This window comes from Homarus americanus, unplaced genomic scaffold (genome assembly GCF_018991925.1).
Source record: "Homarus americanus isolate GMGI-L3 unplaced genomic scaffold, GMGI_Hamer_2.0 scaffold34360, whole genome shotgun sequence".
Taxonomy (NCBI): domain Eukaryota; kingdom Metazoa; phylum Arthropoda; class Malacostraca; order Decapoda; family Nephropidae; genus Homarus; species Homarus americanus.
Window position 1 is genome coordinate 8,047,257 of NW_024739403.1, and position 20,882 is coordinate 8,068,138.

The window sequence follows — 20,882 nt, forward strand, 5'->3', positions numbered from 1 at the left end:
GATAGAAATGATAATAAAATGACAATACTCTTACTAATACTACTAAATAATAATAATAATAATAATAATAATAATAATAATAATAATAAGAAGAATAATAAAAATAATAATAACAATAATAATAATAATAATAATAATAATAATAATAATAATAATAATAATAATAATAATAATAATAATAATAATAATAATAATAATAATAATAAAAATAATAATAATAATAATAATAAAAACAACAACAATAATAATAATAATAATAATAATAATAATAATAATAATAATAATAATAATAATAAAAACAACAATAATAATAATAATAATAATAATAATAATAATAATAACAATAATAATAATAATAATAACAATAATAATAATAACAACAACAACAACAACAACAATAATAATAATAATAATAACAATAAAAATAATAACAATAACAAAAAATAAATAAAAATACACTTCAACAAATAAATCCCTTTAGAAAATAAACCTAATTAACACTATCAAGCAAATCAACCAAACTAACATAAACTAATACTAAATTTAACCTCATTCAACCATAACCGAACCACATATGAGTTTGAGATATGTTCTAACGCTTCTATACACGGCGTTATAGCCACAGCGTATACAGTACAGTAGTCTAGCTCAGTAAATACTAATGAGTAGATATACTGTATATAAGTGGTGTATATAATTTGCCTCTATTATCATTAATTTATATTGTTTAATTTAGTTATAGATATACGTTGGTGATTATACACAAACGTACATTATTATTAGAAGGAAGAGTAATTATTATTATCATTATTATTATTATTATTATTATTATTATTATTATTATTACTGTATATACGGAAATTAAGTGATATTATATTTATAGTTCCATATTTATTCAACAATTTGCACGAGGTATTGAGATTAGCTAGGTTAGGTTAGGTTAGGTTTGGTTAGGTTAGGTTAGGCTAGGTTAGGTAAGGTTAGGCTAGGTTAGGTTAGGTTAGGTTAGGTTAATATTAAATAAATTACATGAGGTAAAAAGCACTTGAGTAAATGTTATTGGTAGAAATATCATGTTACTTCTATATAAGGTAAATCACATGGGGTCAGGCAGCGATAAGAGTGGTGAGGGAAACAGGACGTCGGTATCAACATAAGTTTAAATTTCTGGAGGCGTTGAAAAGTAGAGCAACATAAAGGAGATAGTTATTATAAATATTTGTGTTGTGTTTAATCTTATCTCTGTCTGTATGTCTCTTAGATTTGTTTAATTTCTATATTTTATACACTATCTCTCTGTCTCTCTTCCTCTCATACACACATTTACTCTGTCCTTCTCTCTGTCTGTCTGTTTATATCTATCTATCCGTCTGTCTCTGTCTAATACAATTCTCATCGGTCGTTTTAAAACATGGCGCTTGGGACCGGAATAAAATAAATCAGTAAATTGGCACCTCCGCCCCCTCCCTCCCCTCCCCCCCACCCCAGATGACCACCTCCTTCATTACTCCCGCGTGTTTGTTGGCTGTGTGAAGGAGGGAGGGGGGGGGAGGGGGCGAGGCTGCTGCACCATTGTAAACAAAGTGGTGCTCGTGTCACTTAGAACGGACAGAGAGAGAGAGAGAGAGAGAGAGAGAGAAGTTGATGTCTATTGGCGTTGGAGGAGGGCCATCTGTGTGTGTATTTTAAGGGCCTCCATGGCACGTCAGGGTCCTACAATGGCCTCAAATACTCCCCCCCCCTTCCTCCTCCTCCTCTCCCCCAGTGACTACCAATGTCCCCTCTACTCACAGCATCATGGTGGACGACGACGTGTATAACTTTGTCCTCAGGAGCATTTATTTTCCTGAACCAACAAAAGAAGCTATTAAATCCGGGTCGCCTGGTGGGTGTTTGCAATGACCAATCCCGTGGCTTCTAAGGCCAGCTGACAGGGGGCTGAAAAGGAAAAGTGAGGGCCAATCACGGGCGGGGAGTGGCTACGGGGCGATGTGATTGGTGGACTGGAGGGGCCTTTAGTAGGGAACCCGCAGAGATCTGACACCAGGCGGCCCACTTCACATGTCCAACTCCCCTCCCCCCCGCCCCCGCCCCCCCCGACTCCTCTCTCTGTCTCCCCGAACCCTCGTCTGTCCCTATCTGTCTGTCAATCTGTCTCTACCCCTTCTCCCATATCCCCCGTCACCCCACACCCCTCCCCTACCTCCCCCGCCCTCTTCTCCCCATATCCCAAATCACCCCCCCACCCCTCTACCTACCTCCCCCACGCCCCCTTCCTCCCCATATCCCCAATCTCACCAAACCTTCTACCTCCCTAATCTCCCCAAACCCTCTACCTCCCCATACCCCTGCCTCCCCATATCCTCCCCCTCCTTCAGCCTCCCCATTACAAACACCGTGTGGCCTCAATACCCATTCATGAGGTACAAGATGAGTTTGATAATCCTGAGGTTAGAGAACGTATGTATGAGTGTGTATGTATATGTATAAATGTATAGTAGCTCTAACATTCACTGGCTTATGTACATCTGACTAGTTATAAAATAAATACAAATAGCATCTGGTACATATACGATTATACACCTACATATACGCATTATAGGGAAATATGTATAATTGTATAAATTATCTGGTTTTCGACATATATAGACGCACATTATATATATTTTTTAATACTTATAATGAAATAATGATATAATGCTGAAGTTCTCAATATAAAATTAAAGAAAACTATAATAATATATATAATTATTAATTTATCATTATTAACATATTATACATAGTTTATGAATGATGAAGACGAATGAATAAATTTGCTGCTGAAGTAATGAGATATTATTAAAATCCTGAGAATAATTTTTAATGTATGTAATTCTTGTTTATTAATAGTTGTGGTCCAGTGTTGAAAATGAGGTGTGTGTGTGTGTGTGTGTGTGTGTGTGTGTGTGTGTGTGTGTGTGTGTGTGTGTGTGTGTGTGTGTGTGTGTGTGTGTGTGTGTGTGTGTGTGTGTGTGTGTGTGTGTGTGTGTGTGTGTGTGTGTGTGTGTGTGTGTGTGTGTGTGTGTGTGTGTGTGTGTGTGTGTGTGTGTGTGCGTAAATAAATATAATAACATAGCATAACATTTTCTTTACAGGTCAGTTCAATTTGCTCTCTCCTACACTGAACACTAGTGACCTGCCTCCTAGAGGTAGAGTCCAGCTGGTAGACGAGTATGGGACTCTAGAGTACTTATTTCCAGAGTACACACTTGTCTCTTGTACACACACTTGGCTCACACTCTCGCGCCACCACAGTGATCTTGAGAATACTTACTCGTCACGCCCAAGCGCCAAGGGAGGAGAGATGGGTAGGGAAGGAGGGAGGGAGGGAGGGAGGGAGGGAGGAGGAGGGAGGGAGGGAGGGAGGGATAAGGAGGAAAAAAGGAAGAGGGAAGGAGGAAGGAAAGAATGGTTAAGTAAGGAGGTAAGAATGAGAGAGAGAGAGAGAGAGAGGAAGGGAGAGATGGGGAAGAAGGGGAAGAAGGAGAGGATAAGGAGGTGGGAAGAAAGAATGGAAGTAGAGAGGAATAATGAGGGAGGGATAAAGAAGGATGGAAAGAAGGGAGGAGAGAAAGAAACAAGGAGAAAGGAATGAGAAGAGGAGAAACGAACGTGACAGACAGACAGACAAACAGATAGAGACCAGGAAAAAAATAAGATAAAAGAAAAAACAAGTAAAAGAAAGTAAAAAAGTTGTTGTTGTTGGGTGATTCTAATTAATGCTATTGTTACGCAGTTAAAGACCTTAGTTGTTGAAGCACAAGTCAAAACATTAAAACATCAACTTAGTTTAGGTTAGGTTAGGTTAGGTTAGGTTAGGTTAGTTTAGGTTAGTTTATGTTAGTTTAGGTTAGTTTAGGTTAGGTTAGGTTAGTTTAGTTTAGGTTAGGTTAGGTTAGGTTAGTTTAGGTTAGGTTAGGTTAGTTTATGTTAGGTTAGGTTAGTTTAGTTTAGTTTAGGTTAGTTTAGGTTAGGTTAGTTTATGTTAGGTTAGGTTAGTTTAGGTTAGGTTAGTTTAGTTTAGGTTAGTTTAGTTTAGGTTAGGTTAGGTTAGTTTAGGTTAGTTTATGTTAGGTTAGGTTAGTTTAGGTTAGGTTAGTTTAGGTTAGTTTAGTTTAGGTTAGGTTAGGTTAGTTTAGGTTAGTTTAGGTTAGGTTAGGTTAGGTTGGTTTATGTTAGGTTAGGTTAGTTTAGGTTAGTTTAGGTTAGGTTAGGTTAGGTTTTTTCTTTAGTACAATTTTATAATATTATAATTCTTGGATCAATTGATGATTAAGCACCTAAACGCTAACCTAACCTAACCTAACTTAACTCTCCAGGTAGCATTAGGGTGGATAATCTTCAGGTGTAATAAGCTCAGGTGCCTAATTTTCAGATAATTCTATTTCTATAATTGGTTTATATTATATGATCACCTGAAGATGGTAAGTGAATTAAAGAGAGAGAGAGAGAGAGAGAGAGAGAGAGAGAGAGAGAGAGAGAGAGAGGAATATTTGTGGATGTTCCGTCAACCATAAGTGTGAGTGCCCGACATACTGTAACACCCTGTCTGCCATCATCACCCTCCCTCCCTCCCTCTATGTCTCCTCCATCTCTGTCCACTATTCTTCCCCTTCCTTCACATTTTGTAAGAGACCATCCTCCCTCCCTCCCTCTCACCCTCCCTCCCTCTCTCCCTCCCTTCCCTCCCTTCGTACCTCCCGACCTCATTTCCATCTGTAAGAAAGCCTTCATCCTTCCATCCCTTCACACTTCCACCCCTGTAATAGACTACCCTCCTTCCTTCATCCCTCTATCCATCACTGTAAGGGAATCCTCCCTCCTCCCCTCCATGACAACCCCCCCGACTCGCCTCCCCTCCACACCATCTGCCCCGCCGACGCAGCTAGCCACCTCTCCTCCCCCACCTCACTCCCTCTTTCATTGCCTCTGACCCTCCTCCTCCCTCTTCCCCTCGTCAGCCCCTCCCATCCCCCCTCAGCCGCCCCATCGCTTTATAGTTCCCCCACTCCACCCCCTGAAGCCTTACCTGCCCCCCTCCCTTTTACCCTAACAACCACTCACCCCTCACCACACAAAACGAACATAACAAACCATATCAACAAGATTAATTTATTTCACAACTCATTTCAACAACAACAACAAGAGTATATTAAAATAAACTCTGAAACAAAACACAAGTTAAATTTATTTCCAAAAGTCATAGCAAATTAACGGGTAAAAAAAATAGATGAACGTGGTATTTTAGCGTCAACTCTCGGCTCGCCAATTGGCTCTCATCATCTAATCACCTAGATTATAAGGGAGCACCGAGGGGTGGGGGTGAAAGAAGGTGGGAGGGGGTGGGTGGTGGGAGGGTTGGTGGTGGGAGGCTGGCGAAATAGGAGAGGCGTCTGGGAATGTTTGATGGATGGGAAGAACAAATTAAAATAATAATAATAATAATAATAATAATAATAATAATAATAATAATAATAATAATAATAATAATAATAATACTAATACTAATAATAATAATAATAATAATAATAATACAAAATACACCAGTTATAATTTTAATCATTCTCCTACTACAACTATGAATTATAAAATGGTTAGCAATGAAGGCAAAATAATAATAATAATATAAATGATTATACCACTACTCATTTAAAACTTATTATTATTGATGAATATTATAATTATTAAACTACAGTGTGTACGCTAAAAGACCTTAGTTAACGAAGCGTAGTAATACATGATAAAGTCACTACATTTAACGCAGTAATATCATACATCCTCTAGTTACTGGGCGTGGTAGATACGGGACAGTATTTACTTTCATATCTATAGATTTATATCAACGTAATTTATATACAATCATCAATATACATTACGTCTGTTACTTTAATTTTCTCTTAGTTTTTGATAGTTTGTTAGTGTAAAATATTTCAACAATCACTAAGTCAACTAAACATTATAATCCCGATGTGAAATAACCTAAAATATCTGGTAGTTAAACTTTCAATAACAAAATCAATTTATTTCCATAACATTAAAATCACTTGGATCCCAGACCAACGTTTCTACACCACATCATAAATGTCTCGTGATTGTGTGTATACTTTTCACTATTAGTTAAATTAATGTATGGGTGATTATCTTGATGTTATAATGTATTCATATATTTTCACAACTAAGGTGTTAAGAAGCGTATATTAACTATTTAAATACATTAGTTATTATCAGCTAGACAATAGTTATATTGCTTGAATAAAACTACTGATTGTTGACAGGATTTTGCAAGTCACTTTTCACTCTGTTTAAATTTAGAGAGAGAGAGAGAGAGAGAGAGAGAGAGAGAGAGAGGACCCAGTGTACCGCCCTAAATGACTCCAGGATCTAGCTTTACTCTGATGAGCGGGTCTATTGTGGCGGTGTAGGTGGTTATCCACTCAGTGTGGAGTAGAGGGCGTGGGTGGAGGCGGGTGTCCGGCCTCAGTAAGTGGTCCAGGTAGGTTGTTATGACAGGTGAGGGGTAATTAAGGTGTCGTCAGGTGCCTCCCCCGGGCCTCATGAGCTGCCGTCACCTTAAAATGTTGTCATTATCGTAGGTGGGATTACTGTTATTATTACTATTATTATTCTCTGTCTCTCTCCATTGTGTCGTGGGCAGAGTGAAGGGGGATTTTCCCTTCGTGAGAGAGAGAGAGAGAGAGAGAGAGAGAGAGAGAGAGAGAGAGAGTCTAAATGAATGTGTATCTACTGTACATATTGTCGTGTGCGCCAAAGACATATTTACTTGTCCTTCAACTCAATGTTCCCCAGCTAGTTATCTCCTCCCGGGTCCTCCTATACCTCAACTTTTATCCATTAATATTTGTTATTATTCTCTCATCCGTAATTAATATGACCAAAGTATCTCATTGTTTTTTTCTTTACATTTCAACTATTTCTCTTGGCGTTTTTGCTAACCTTAATAATTCTTCATTTGTTTTCTTGTCAGTATGTAACATTTTATTAACATTCATCTATAAAACCACATTATTCACTAAATAACCATTGAAAATTATGAAAATAAACTAAATTTCCTCTCTGATGTTAATGTCGCATTTGAATTATATCTCTCCAGTGCATATTAACGCTTATAAAACTAAAGGTCTTTCAGCGTGTGTTGTGGGATGGTAAATAAACAAGTTAGCCATAATTAAAATTGACGGGTTATATCTGTAAGTTTTCTGTAACGTATGGATGTGTCGCCGCCCATCACACAACATCATCACTACGGAAACTTCTGGATTGACTTGTATTTACGGGATTTATTTAATATATCATTTTTTTTATTGATATGATGATTTTTGGTTATTTATCATTGGTCAATTATAAGTATTATTATTATTATTATTATTATTATTATTATTATTATTATTATTATTATTATTATTATTATTATTATTATTATTATTATTATTATTATGACTACTATCATTATTATTATCGTTATTATTATTGATGTTGTTGTTGTTACTATCGTTATTATTATTATTATTACTTCACCTGAGCCGTGATGGGGGAAGAGTACAGTCTCAAACACAGACTGTCGCCATTGATTATAACAACAATATAAAGCGAGAAATATTATATCAACTCATCGTCATTTATATCAAACAAAACTCCAGGTAAAATAATTCTTTGATATATGACTATTATTATCTAGGTATAAACACCACATTGTATAACACTACTCCTGGACACCTAATATATCTTCCTATTATTTCTGACTAACATTTTTACCTTGACTAATAACGTGACTAATTACCTTCTCTTTATACTAATTAACCTACCTGTACGTTATACCTGAGTCTATAATTATACTCATTAATAGACCTTAGTTAATGTTATAATATATCACTATAGTTAAGGTTTTAATGAAGATCATCTACTAGGGCTACGGTGTCCCCTCTGAGCTGAATAAAATCATCTGCTGTTAGCCAAATAAAATACTAAATTTTTGGCTCTATTTTGTATGTAAATCTATATACATTTTAAGTGTTTATATATATATATATATATATATATATATATATATATATATATATATATATATATATATATATATATATATATTTGCCAACTGGTGTTATTGCGGTAAAGTTTATATTTGTATCTTATATAAATTTACTGTAAGTTTTCTTATATAAATAAATGGGATTTTTCTAAATATAATTATGTCTTTAACAGGTAAATCGTTACTGTGTTAAGGCATTAGGTGCTGTAAGGCCAAGGGTCCTTAAGCACCGTTCACTAAATATTTTTTTTATACACGAGAAAACTTCTTTTAAAATTTATGAAATATATTTTTTCTTTGAGTAAATAAACCATATTTTATGTCAGTAGTTTATATCCTTTAAGTCAATAAGTTAAATCCTCAGTGAGATATATTTTCATAAAGGATAAATGATATATTTCTTTATGGATAAATAAGTTAAAATAAGTTAAATGGGAAAATAAGAGAAAGGCTGACTGATAGGGTGACACCCGGAACAGGAAGCGTCGCCACCAACCTCCTGTTTAGTGTATAAATAAAAGTGTATTATTTCTGAGTACCAGAGACGTGACGTGACAGTATATGCTCGTCACACACACACACACACACACACACACACACACACACACGTCATCGGCAATACAAATTATTACATTATGTTCCTGACAAATTATACTTTATAAACATGAAAAAATACCCATCAATAAACTATAAACATTACCATATAATTATTCATAACAGACACCAATATATTCTCAGCACAATACAACAGTGAACTACACAAACACACATGACGCAGCAACATTTTCCACAAACATTCAATCCATAACATTACTTTTTTTTAATAAATTAAGTAACATAAACATTATAAGACACTAAACACATCATTATCATCGGTCAAAACGAAACGAAAACTAAACATTCCCAAACATTCCACAGAAGAATAATTGATCAAATAAACATCGCTGGATTCAAGTCAGCGTAAAAAAAAAAAAACAGTGGTGAAAAATGTTTATATACACTTTCCAAAATCCTTTCCAACTTTCTGTTTTTTTTTAGTTGTTGTTGTTGTGTGTGTGTGTGTGTGTGTGTGTGTGTGTGTGTGTGTGTGTGTGTCCCTCCAGCCTCTCATGTTTCGAAATTTATAATGAATGTTATAACGAAACTAATTTACGACCTTGTGTGCCTATTTTGCTACCTGGGCGCTGGGAGACCAATTTTGAGGACCAAAGAATTTTTCCTCGTCTTTTGAGTTCTCCCCCCCTCTCCCTCTCCTTCTGGTTTCCCCCTTTTCCCTCCTTTCTACCTTCTCTCTCTCCCTCCTCCCTCCCTCCCTCCTCTCTCTCCACCCTCTCGCTTGGAGTATCCCACAGGTGTGACAGAGTGGGTGCTGGACGTGAGCCCTCCTCCTCCTCCTCCTCCTGTTCCTTCCTCCTCCTGTTCCTTCTTCTTCCTCCTCCTTCCACCATGACCACCTTTCTAAACCCCCACCACCACCTTCTAATCTCCCTTACCTTTTTCCCCATACATACATACATACATACATACATACATACATACATACATACACACCCTTATCCCCCCACACCAATTCCTCTCTCCTTCACTACAACCTTCCTCCTGACACGCTCTCCCCACACACTCCCCACACACTTTTCTCCCCACAAACTCTCCTCACATTCTCCTCACCACACTCCCACACCCCCCCACACCCACACACTCTCCTTCTCACATACACTCCCTCCACCTCACCTCACCCCTCACACACTCTCTCCACACACTCCCCCCTCACACACTCACCCCCTACACTCTCTCACACACTCCCCCCCTCCACACACTCCCCCCCCCTCACACTCCTCACACACTCTCTCACCTCCCCCCCTCACACCTCCCCCTCACACTCCCCCCCTCACACTCTCTCACACCCCCCTCACACACTCTCTCACACACTCCCCCCCTCCCACACTCTCCCTGGCTTGTTCAATGGCTCGTTGGGACTCGCCACCGTGAAAAATGTTTCTGGACGAGATGTTGACGGTAAAAACGGCGTATTGAGTCAACCTGCCAACATAGACCCCGGCTTTAAAACGCAATCAAGCTCTCTCTCTCTCTCTCTCTCTCTCTCTCTCTCTCTCTCTCTCGAAGTCTTTCTCGCATTCTCTCTAATTCGCGCTCTGTAAATCATTCTCCATGTATACATACACACACTCTCTCTCTCTCTCTCTCTCTCTCTCTCTCTCTCTCTCTCTCTCTCTCTCTCTCTCTCTCTTTAAAACACACACACACACACACACACACACACACACACACCTCTCTCTCTCTCTCTCTCTCTCTCTCTCTCTCTCTCTCTCTCTCTCTCTCTCTCTCTCTCTTTAAAACACACACACACACACACACACATTTAACCCACACTCTCAACAACGAACAAGGAATGGGTCACCTTGTTTGACCTGTTCCACTTGCCCACAACTGTTACCTCAGCGAGCATAACGACTGTGTGTGTGTGTGTGTGTGGTTTGATTAAGGTAACATAACTGTATCGGTACTTAACTTCGTAAAAATCTGAACACATACATACATACATACATACCAACGAGACACACACACTCACACACACACACACACACACACACACACACACACACACACACAGACTAACAACATAACATAAAAAATCGATAAACCTGGAAATTTAAAACCTATTAAAAAACAACAAAGAAAACCCCCAAAATAAAACACATTCACACATAAATTAAAAAATCAATTGCTCTACATAAAAAAAAACGAAAAAAAAATATTCAAACATAAAATACTACCAAAAAAACTCTATATATATTAAAACAAGAAACAAAAAAAAAAAATCATACATAAATACCCTAAAAAAAAAACCTAACAAAATATCGTCGTTTCTTTGTTTTGACAATTATAGAAGAAAAAAAAAGCAATATATACGTTGGTTGGGGGGCAGGCGAAGGAGGATAAGGCGAGAGAGAGAAACGAACGAGGAGAGAAGGGCGAGGACGAGGAGGAGCAGGCAGGCGAGGCGAGGCGATATTCAATTTGCTCGATCAAGCCATTAGTAGGAGGCAACGCTTTGAATTGCTGATGAGACATAAAGAAAAGAGCCTCCTGCGGATTTTACAAACAATTCAATCCAACCACGAGTGCCGCAGTCAGTGAGGGAAGGGGGGTGGAAGGGAGGAGGTAAAGTGGGAGGAGGTAAGGTAGAGGTGTGAAGCGAGGGAGGGAAGGAAGAGGTGGAAAGGGAGGAGGTAAAGTGGGAGGAGGTAGAGGTAGAGGTGTGAAGCGAGGGAGGAAGGAAGAGGTGGAAAGGGAGGGAGGTAAAGTGGGAGGAGGTAAGGTAGAGGTGTGAAATGAGGAGGAAGGAAGAGGTGGAAGGGAGGGAGGTAAAGTGGGAGGGAGGTAAGGTAGAGGTGTGAAGTGAGGAAGGAAGGAAGAGGTGGAAAGGGAGGGAGGTAAAGTGGGAGGAGGTAAGGTAGAAGGTGTGAAGTGAGGGAGGAAGAGAAGAGGTGGAAGGGAGGGAGTAAAGTGGGAGGGAGGTAGGGTAGAGGTGTGAAGCGAGGGAGGGAAGGGGGTGGAAGGAGGGAGGAAAAGTGGGAGGGAGGTAAGGCAGAGGTGTGAAGCGAGGGGGAAGGAAGGTGAAGGGAGGGAGGGAGGTAAGTGGGAGGGAGGTAAGGTAGAGGTGTGAAGTGAGAGGGAAGGAAGAGGTGGAAGGGAGGGAGGTAAGTGGGGGAGGTAAGGTAGAGGTGTGAAGTGAGGGAGGGAAGGAAGAGGTGGAAAGGAGGGAGGTAAAGTGGGGAGGAGGTAGAGAGGGTGTGAAGCGAGGAGGGGAAGGGGAAGGAAGGGAGGGAAGGAAAGGAAGGAAGGGGAAGGTGGTGAAAGGTATGAGGAGGAAAAGTGACTAAGAGGTATGTGAAAAATGGAGGGAGTAAGGAATAAGAAGGTGAGGAAGAGGAGAAAGAAGAAGAAGAAGGAGGAGGAGGAAAATAAGATGAAGGAGGAGGAAGAGGAGAATAAATAAGAAGGAAACTGTAGCTATATGACTGAGGAGAACACACACACACACACACACACACACACACACACACACACACACACACACACACACACACACACACACACACACACACACACACACACAGAAAAAAAAAAAAACAAGCGGAACAACTAAGAAGAAGAGTAAATAAGACACATATAGACAGAAAGATAAATGATTGAAAAAGAAGACAATGAAGGAAGCTGGGGGTTAAAAGGGTGGATGTAAAATGAAGGTGAAAAGAAATGCAGAGAAGAACCACAAGAAACCCAACTTGAATTCGAGTAAAAAAAATCAAAACAATAAATTTCCAACGAAAACGAAATGTAATATATATTTTTTGTTGGTGAGGAGGAGGGAGGGGGGGGGAGGAGGTGGAGGAGGTGGGGGAGTAGGGCTCTATCTCCCCTGTTTTATCATGACATCAAAAACAAAAACAGAAGCTGCAGGTAAATTTTATGTCCACAGTCGCTTAAAAATAGTAATTCTCGATTCGGGGTGTTCTAATCACCATGAAGATTAGGCCCTCAAGCTTATTTCACCTGAAGATTAAACACTCTAACCTAACCTAACCTAACCTAACCCCCCTCGAGGTAAACATTAGGTAAAATAAGCTAGGGGAGCTAATCTTCAGGTGATCTTTCTTAATAACAACTTTATCATCGTAACTAAGAAGGCTGACTAACACTTGACTAAAGCTGCGTCAGTATAGGAAGCTGGTTATTCGTCCGGTAATGTTGTGTAAAAAGGGACAGAAAATGTATCACTTACCATATGTTGTCAGTTCCAATGTCGTGTATTTATGTATATGTTGAAGGCGTGGGGCGGGGCGGGGCGGGGCGGGGCAGGGCAGGGCAGTACCACACATGTCCTGAAGTACACCACCCAGTCACTCACACTACTGACCACTGCTACTTACACCCTCCACCTCCTCTCCTCGTATTGGCTCCACACACACACGACACCACCTGAACAACACAACTACCGCTATACAATCAATGTGATTCTGTTAGGACGCTTGTGAGTGGACCTGTATGCCTACGGTTCCCTTAAGTAACCTGCAGTTGTCAGACTCTTGTTGATGACTCCGGTGTGCCTCGCATCACAACCTCCGGATTTTCTATATGCGAGGGGGTGTCCGCTGTGTTGGTCTGCCCATTCGTTGCCGCAGGTAAACTAGTGAGGGGTGTGATTAGGAGCCGCAACACGATGAGTTATTCCAACACAGAGGGCCCGGGGATCGAGGCGGGTGTCTAAGGAGGAGTTTGGGTTGGCCATGCAGGAGAAAGTTCCCGGCCTGAGGGGCACTCCACTGCCTGCAGACGCCTCTCTCTCGGTCACTCGGTGCTCTCTCAAGCACGTCCAAGACATTCTTCTCCACGATGAGTTTATCCAAGTGAGTTTGTTTTCTGTCCTTTGGGGCCGTTGCTTTAGGAGCTTGGTGGTGGCTGCCTCCTCTTTACTCCAGCGACCGTTGCCAGGTGTTCTGGGACGACCCTCCCAGCCAGTTCGTCTGATCCCCACACATGGTGACAAGAAGGTTGGCAATCTGAAGGAGAGGCTCACGGCCTTTGTCAACATGGCTCTAAGAAGCTCATCGTACTCTCTCACTGTGTGGCTGTTGAACCACGGTGAGCGCCTGAGGATGTACCGTCTGGCCACAGAGAAACACTCCCTTATACAAGGCATCGTGGGCATCCAGGTGACCTAGTCTCTCTTCCTACTTTTTTAAGTTGTCCAGCACACACACACACACACACACACACACACACACACACACACACACACACACACACACACACACACACACACACACACACACAATCTCCACCACCATCACCGCCACCCCACCATCACCACTATCACTACAACCACCACCATCATCACCACCACCACCACCACCACCATCACCACCACCACCACCACCACCACCACCATCACCACCACCACCACCACCACCACCACCACCACCTCACCCCCACCATCACCCCCACCATCCCTCCACCAAGGACCTCCTACGTCCACCATCGTCAGCATCTACTAATTAATCCTCCTTTTGACGATAGTAATACCATTAAGCTCATCACTAAACACCTGAGATGATGGGGAGAACAGCTCCTCCTTCCAACACCTCCTCCAACACCTCACTCTCCCCTCCAACACCTCCCCCTCCAACACCTCCCTCCAACACCCCCAACACCTCCTCCAACACCTCCCCCTTCAACCCCCCCCCTCCAACACCTTCACAAGACGAAATAAAACGAAAATATAATTCACCCAAAGGTTTAAGTTGCTAGTTAGGTCTTGCATTATTTATACGTCAAAAAGGAAAGAAAATCCCCATTCATAAACTAATTACATTCATATAAACGCATAAATCACCAAAGATGCATAATTTCCCTATTAATAATTACAGGTGTGTTTATACAGGTGATTTATATAAGGGATTTTATATAGTGATTAATATGGATTTATTTACCTGAGTACATCTGGAAATTCTCATTCATCTGGCAGCCTAACTAAGGAGGGTATAAAGGGGGGGTGGAGGGGGGTAGAGGGGGGAGTCGGAGCGGGTGTCAAAGGGAAGAGGAGGAGGGAGGAGGTAGGAGGAGGAGGGTTTGAAGGGGTTGTCGCGCCCTGGGATTGGAGGTGCGAATGAGTCCCCTTAATTGTGCTCAATTATCGTTGATAGATAATTATATCCTGCGTCGACCAATCAGCGCTCGCCTTCTGAATTACAAGAGCTCGTGGGGGGGGAGGAGTAGGGTTGGGGGGGAGGGGGGAGGGGGGGAGAGAGCTAGTGGGTAGGCGTAAGGTAAGAGAGAGAGAAAGAGAGTGAGAGTGTTTGGACGTAACTCTGTGTGTGTGTGTAAGCTTGATGGTGTGCGTTTATGTATGTGTAAGTACAGTGTATGTCTTCGTTTGTGTATGTGAGTATCTGGATTGTATATGTATGTGTGTATGTTTATGTATGTGTGTGTGTGTTTTTTTCCTGTTTGTACGTGTGTATATGTATGTTAAAATTTGTGTATATGTATTTATAAATGTTTGTGTGGATATTTATGTGTATATGAGTGTTCATGTCTACTTGTGTTTTTATGTGTACGTGTTTGTGTACGTATGTTGTGTTATGTGTACTTGTTTACATGATGATTGTGCGTCTGTCTTTGTCTATATGTGCAAGTATTCGTATATGTGTGTATGTGTTTGTGTATGTGTGTATGTGTTTGTGTATGTGTGTAAGTAAGTATGTAATCAACTTCTAATTATCAACCAAATCAAAACTTCACAGCATAAAAATTTTCCTGGTATCACATTTCTCTATTTCTTTATAATCTTCATTTATTACTTTTTCTCGCTTTTCTTTTTCGTAATTTTGTTGTTCCTCTTCGTCTTTTCTTCGTATTTCTACTTGAATTGATCTTTTATTGTGTTCCTGGAGGACTGAGTTGTTCATCTTTTCGGGTGAGACAGTTCGAAGCTGTATCAGGTATTGTCTCGAAGCGCTGGAGGGTTCAAATGAGAGAGAGAGAGAGAGAGAGAGAGAGAGAGAGAGAGAGAGAGAGAGAGAGAGAGAGAGAGAGAGAGAGAGAGAGAGAGAGACACAAATATTTAATCTTATCAAGACTGTTCGTAGCTTCAGTGGGTCGGATTCAACTACCACCACCACCACCACAACAATCACTACCACCACAAATATCACTACCACCACAACAACCACTAACACCGCAACAACCATTACCACAACTACCATTACCACAACTTACCACTACCACCACAAAAATCACTACCACCACAACTACCACCATCACCACCATTATCATTACCACTGTTGTCACCACTACCATTACCACCACATGACAACCACCACACCACTGTCAAAATCACCCTCCTCCTCCTCCCCTCTCACCCCTCATCAAATCACGTGTGTCAGAGGGGAGGGAAGAGAGGGTTGGTGAGGAAGAGGTGGGCGGGGTAGCGGTGGAAGGCACACGTCACAACACTCTATAATCCGCTCTTAATTTGGCACCAAACTAACCCCTTAACTCTCCCCCCTTTAATCCCCTTATGTTGCTTCACCCCCTCCCTCCTCCCTCCATCCCTCACCTCACGCCCATCACCGCCCCTCCCTCACGCCCATCCCCGCCACTGCCGCCTCTCGACTTCATTTTCCTTCCCATCCATTGCCACCTTTCCCACACAGTCTCCTCTATACTCTTCCACAAGCCAAATACATTTCCTCTTTCACCCATCGCCGCCCATCCCTCACCCATCGCCGCCCCTCCCCCGTCCACAACCGCCCAACGCCGCCCTCCCTCATCCACCGCCGCCCCTCCCCGCCCACCGCCGCCCCTCCTCCCAGCTTCCGGCAGTCACTGAACCCCCAATTACTGCTACAGTTACGGTGCTCGCCAGGGGGTCGCTAATTACTGCCCCCCCTCCATCACCCCCTCCTGCGTGAGAGGGGGGGAGGAGGGGGGAGAGAGAATTGGGGTGTGAAGGGGTAAATCTGGGAGTGAAAATAAGAGAATAAAGAGAAAGGAAAGAGAGAGAATTAAAGGGACAAACAGAGAGAGAGAGAGAGAGAGAGAGATGCTAGGCAGGTAGGCTAGGTGTGTCGTGTACCTGTCGTTAATTACAGGTGGGTTAAGCCAACTTTCCATCACCTGTCATAGCCTTTACCTCATCACTCATCATACTCAAAGGGTTAAGTTCGTCGTCTTCGAAAGGGTTAAACCATTAACCCCAAAAAGTTTAAATCCTCATCAAGAGGATTAAACCATCATCCTCAAAAGGGTTAAACCATCATCTTCAAAAGGGTTAAACCATCATCCTCAAAAGAGTTAAACCATTATCCCCAAAAAGTTTAAATCCTCATCAAGAGGATTAAACCATCATCCTCAAAAGGGTTAAACCATCATCCTCAAAGGGTTTAAACCATCGTCCCTAAAAAAACACTAAAAAATATTCCTGTCAACCCAGCGTTCGTGTTTGAGCTAAAATTTTCTATATTTACAAAAAAAAATAAAGTTAGGCAGAACAAAATAGCCGCCATTTAGTGAACATTTATGTAATAGTATTGCAGCGGTGACCAGAAACTGCGGTGATTTGGCCAACAAAATAATTGAAGCTATTTACATTGTCGATATATAGGTAGATATTTTTTCTCTTTATTTGTATTGTTGTTTTTTTCCCTCTTATTATTTATTATTATTATTATTATTATTATTATTATTATTATTATTATTATTATTATTATTATTATTATTATTATTATTATTATTATTATTATTATTATTGTTGTTGTTGTTGTTATATCCAAAAAATCCCATGACATTATTTTGAAGTATATAATATTACCATAACACCTAACCGATAGTTTATAACAATTTCACCACTAGATTATAAATGATTTTCAATACACTTGGATCATTTTCCCAACTGATTCACTCATCTCGAAAATCATCGGCCATGTACTGTATAATTCTAATGCATAATAACCGTCAGTAATGTTTAATAATATTCTCTTAAATGTGTGTGTGTGAGAGAGAGAGAGAGAGAGAGAGAGAGAGAGAGAGAGAGAGCAACATACCTCTAGCCCATTAAAAGTAAAGGTACAGCTCTCAATAAAAAAACCTAAATGTATCGATGTTAAATGTTTTTCTTTTATATAAACCGGAATTAATCTGAATATTTTTCTTATTTATCTTAAGTAAACCACAATAAAAAAAAAACATTTAAATTTCAAAACAAATTACAATTTTCTGTTGACATAAATAACTTTTCCTAATTCAAGATTATAAATTATTTTTATATACAGGAAAATATAATTGAAAAAATAAATAACCGACGTTCAAATGTTATTAAAATTTTCAAGTTAAAAAAATACAGAAATTAAACTACATAAACATTGCAATTTTTATCTCCAAACTAAAAAAAAAAATCAATTGTTAGCCAGTTAGAATTTTTCCCTCAATTAAATTCTCCTATATTGACGAGGTGTGTGTCGGCCATGACGTCACGGATCTCTTGTGTGTGTCTGCCTTTAGCGATTCAGTTCAGAAATCTTTCCTGCCAACACTCCTCTCGCCCTCTGCTGTAATTGGTAGAATGTGTCCCTGGTGTTTTTACTGGTATATGCGATTGGTATATTGTGTAACTGGTGTTTTATTAGCATATATGATTGGTATGGTATATAGGGCTGGTGTTGTTATATTACTGGTGTTGTTATATTACTGGTGTTGTTATATTACTGGTGTTGTTATATTACTGGTGTTGTTATATTACTGGTGTTGTTATATTACTGGTGTTATATTACTGATGTTGTTATTACTGGTGTTGTTATATTACTGGTGTTGTTATATTACTGGTGTTGTCATATTACTGGTGTTGTTATATTACTGGTGTTGTTATATTACTGGTGTTATATTACTGGTGTTGTTATATTACTGGTGTTATATTACTGATGTTGTTATATTACTGTTGTTATAATACTGGTGTTGTCATATTACTGGTGTTGTTATATTACTGGTGTTGTTATATTACTGGTGTTGTTATATTACTGAATTGTTGTTATATTACTGGTGTTATATTTTGATGTTACATTATATTACTGAATTGTTGTTATATTACTGGTGTTGTCATATTACTGGTGTTGTTATAATACTGGTGTTGTTACTGTTACTGGTGTTGTTATATTACTGGTGTTGTTATATTACTGGTGTTGTTATATTACTGGTGTTGTTATATTACCGGTGTTGTTATATTACCGGTGTTGTTATATTACTGGTGTTGTTATATTACTGGTGTTGTTATATTACTGGTGTTGTTATATTACTGGTGTTGTTATATTACCGGTGTTGTTATATTACCGGTGTTGTTATATTACTGGTGTTGTTATATTACCGGTGTTGTTATATTACTGGTGTTGTTATATTACTGGTGTTGTTATATTACTGGTGTTGTTATATTACTGGTGTTGTTATATTACTGGTGTTGTTATATTACTGGTGTTGTTATATTACCGGTGTTGTTATATTACTGGTGTTGTTATATTACTGGTGTTGTTATATTACTGGTGTTGTTATATTACTGGTGTTGTTATATTACTGGTGTTGTTATTTATATTACTGGTGTTGTTATATTACTGGTGTTGTTATATTACTGGTGTTGCTATATTACTGGTGTTGTTATATTGCTGGTGTTGTTATATTACTGGTGTTGTTATATTACTGGTATTTGTTATATTACTGGTGTTATTTATAATACTGGTGTTGCTATAATACTGGTGTTGTTATATTACTGGTGCTGTTTATTACTGGTGTTGTTATATTACTGGTGTTGTTATATTACTGGTGTTGTTATATTACTGGTGTTGTTATATTACCGGTGTTGTTATATTACCGGTGTTGTTATATTACTGGTGTTGTTATATTACTGGTGTTGTTATATTACTGGTGTTGTTATATTACTGGTGTTGTTATATTACTGGTGCTGTTATATTACTGGTGTTGCTATATTACTGGTATGTGTAGAACTGTACAGGGATGTGTAGGACTGTGTAGAGATGTGTGTAGGACTGCGTGTAGGGATGTGTATAGGGACTGTTTGGGGATGTGTGTGTAGGAGTGTGTGTAGGGATGTGTAGGAGTGTGTCTATGAGTGTGTAGGGATGTGTGGTGGGATGTGTGTAGGACTGTGTAGAGATGTGTGTAGGAGTGAGTGTAGGGATTTGTGTTGGACTGTGTAGAGATGTGTGTAGGACTGTGTGAGAGATGTGTGTGTGGGACTGTGTGTGTAGAGATGTGTGTAGGACTGTGTGTAGGGATGTGTATAAGACTGTTTGGGGATGTGTGTGTGAGGTGTGTAGGGATGTGTAGGAGTGTGTGTATGAGTGTGTAGGGATGTGTGTGGGACTGTGTGAGATGTGTGTGGAGTGTGTTTAGGGATGTGTTGGACTGTGTAGAGAGATGTGTGTAGGACTGTGTGAGATGTGTGTAGGGTGTGTGTGGGGATGTGTGTAGGGTGTGTAGGGGATGTGGTGGGATGTGTGGGACTGTGTAGAGATGTGTGTGTGGGGTGTGTAGAGATGTGTGTGGGGTGTGTGGGGATGTGTGTGGGAGTGTGTGTGTAGGGTGTGTGGGGGTGTGTGGTGGGATGTGTGTAGGACTGTGTAGAGATGTGTGTAGGAGTGTGTGTAGAGATGTGTGTAGGAGTGTGTGTGGGGATGTGTGTAGGAGTGTGTGTAGGAGTGTGTAGGGATGTGTGATGGGATGTGTGTAGGACTGTGTAGAGATGTGTGTTGGACTGTGTAGAGATGTGTGTAGGAGTGTGTGTAGGGATGTGTGTGGGACTTAGGATACCCCTTCACTTAGCTTTCCTTCCACCTCTGTCTTGTAGGATTCTGTAGCGCTCTCTCTCTTTCACTTTCTCTTCTACCTCTTTCTCCCTCTCACACTTTCTCTCTCTGGCATCCTAACCTAACCTAACCTAACCTAACCTAACCTAATTTCCCCAGGTGAATTAAGCTGGGGTGTCTAATCTTCAGGTGAGCTATTTCTTTCATTGTTTTCTAAAGGATTCTAAAATTCTATATCCTGACGGGCACCTTCACTTTCAGGGCCTCCTTCAGGATACCTCGAGGTCCTTCTGAAGGTGAAATAAAATGTGGATGGAGGAATGAAGGAAGAGGAGGAGGTGAAGAAGGAAGGAGGAGGAGAAGAAGAAGAAGAAGAAGAGAGAAAGGAGACTGATGAGAGG